Here is a 2500-nt window from a genome sequence, read left to right on the forward strand (position 1 = left end):
GACCGGGCCCGCGCCCGGATCCCCGGCGGAGGCGCCCGCCGGCAGGGAGGCAGGGAAGGCGGCCGCGAGAGCGGTCTCGCCCCGGCCGGAGGCTCCGGAGATTCTCTGATGCGTTCTGAAAAGCGAGTGCCTAGAAATCTCCGCGAGCGTGCCCGAGCCGGGGAGGCCGACTTCCGGACGTCGAGTTTGACCGGGGCGAGGCCGGGATTCCGTCCGGGTCTCCGGAACCGCCCCCCGGCCTGGGCCTCCGAATCCGCTCCCTCAAGGGCTTCCGGAGAGTCAAGGTCTACCAATTGCCGCCCGTGTCACGCGGTAGACCTGGAGGCCGCCGGGGACTCGGGGGCCCGGCCGCGGCGCCGGCGTCCAGGTCTACCCGTCCTCCCCGAGCCAGAGGGGCGGACGGGTAGACCTGGGCCACCCTTTGCCGGGGCGCGGGCGGAAGACCAGGACTCCGCCGCGGGCACCCCCGCCTACCCACCCCCCCCCCACCCGTGGCCGTTCGGGCAGGTCTACCGCCGCGGCGAAGGAGCCCGGAACGGCGGGTGCGGGCAGGCCGTTTCTGCCCTTCCGGGGGGAGGAAAGGTAGGCCCGCACGCCCGCCGCCCCGGTCCATCGGGCCCTTCCCCTGGCGCGGGCGTCCAGGTCTACCGGTCCGGCGAAGGGTGGGGAGGCAGGCCCGCCCCGCGCACGAGAGAGCTGTCCGCCGCGCCCCACCCACCCCCGGCCCCGTATATCGCGGGCAGGCGGAGGAAAGGGCGGTGGACCTGGACGCGGCTCCCCGGGGAAGGCCGGGTCTGACGCAACGGTGAGGTGGAGCGGGGAGGGTTGGGGGGGGGGTGGGGGTGTCCGGGGTGCGGACGGTAGACCAGGACTCCTGCGCGGGAGCGGGGGCGGTGGAAGCCCAGGCTGGAAGGCCCGTTCTACCGGCACGGGGGGAGGGCCGGCGGGTCGGAACGGTGCAACCGCGCCCGGTAGGCTTGGGCGCCCTGTCCAGGTCTACCGGCCGCCCGGCCGCCCACCCGCTTGGCGCCAACCCGGACCTCCTCCGCTGAGGCAGGAAGGGGCTCCGTCAAGGCGGAGGGCGTGTCGCCCGGCCTGCCGAAACACGGGCGCCCGGGAGGCCAGGTCATCCGGCTCGCCCAAGGCCTCCGTCGGGAGACCCGGCCAGGTCTACCGGACAGCCCCCCGCCCGCACACGCACACGCACAGGTGGCAGGACCGCGCCACGCCCAGGGGACGTGTCCCCCGCCCCCCACGGCACCGTTGGGCGGGGGAACGGGAGGTGGACCTGGACACGGCTCCCCGGGGTAGGCCAGGACTAACGGCCCGGTGAGGGAGAGCAGGGGGTGGGGTTGCCGGGGCACGGGAGGTAGATCAGGACTCCTGCGCGCGTGGCGGGCGGTGGGGGGCGGGGAGGGTGGGGGAGGCCGGGCTGGGAGGCCAGGTCTACCGGGCGGGGGGGGGCGGGCCGGAGGGGCAGGCCGTGGGAACCGTTCGCCGCGGGCGCGGCCGGACGGCGGACCCGGGCTCCGGCGCGGGGTCCCCAGGCTGCAAGGGGTTCCAAGGGGCCCAGGTCTGCCGGTCTGCCCTCTACCGGCCCGGCGGTGGCCGGTAGACCTGGACCCCTTGGCCACTACCGATGGAGGAGGAGGAGGAGGAGGAGGAGGAGGAGGCCTGGACCGCGGTTTGGGCGTTGTGGGGGGTGGCGGTGAAGGTGAGGTTGCGTTTTTTTGCTGCGTGCCTGCCATGGTGGCGTGCCTGCCCCCCCCCCACGGACCGTCGGGTGGACCTGGCCGCCTGCCGCTTTCGCGGGCTCCGTCATCCACCCCTGCCGGGGCGTGGGCCGGTCGGCCTGGTCTCCGAGGACGGGGAAGCCCAGGTCTGCCCGGGGCCCGGGGGTGGGGGGGGGGGGAGAGGAGAGGGGAGTCGTGTTCAGGAGGGGTGAGGACAGGGCGTCTGTACGCCCCGGGCCTGCCGCCGAAGCTCTAGGGCTGGGCGCCCGGCTCGCCGGGTGTCCCGCGACCGGGGCCCTGACGGTCACCCGCGACCGGGAGACCTCGGCGCCCCGGCCCCCCGAGCCCAGGTCTACCGGACCCCACCCCCAACCCCCTTGGCCTCGAGGGGCCCGAAGTGGACCTCCTCCGCTGCGGCAGGAAGGTTCCGCTACGGGGCGGACGACGGGTCGCGCGGCCTGCCGAGCCTCGGGCGCCCGGGAGGCCAGGTCATCCGGCTCGCCCGAGGAAGCCTTCGGCAGTCCTGGGCTCCCCGGCTTCGGAGGCCAGGTCTACCGGGGGGGGCTCCGTTGCCCTGGGGCGAAACGAGCGCACGGCAGCGCCCGCGAGGGGACCGAGCGGGGGCGGTGGGGGGCAGACGGGGAGGCCCGGCCTAACGGCTGCCCCCGGCGGCCCGGTCAACCGGCCGCGGACGGAAGGACCTGGGCGCCCCGTCTGCCGGAGCCCAGGTCTACCGCCGCGCTCCCCCCCATCCCGCGGGCCGGCGG

Source organism: Eublepharis macularius, unplaced genomic scaffold (genome assembly GCF_028583425.1).
Source record: "Eublepharis macularius isolate TG4126 unplaced genomic scaffold, MPM_Emac_v1.0 Eublepharis_33, whole genome shotgun sequence".
NCBI lineage: Eukaryota > Metazoa > Chordata > Lepidosauria > Squamata > Eublepharidae > Eublepharis > Eublepharis macularius.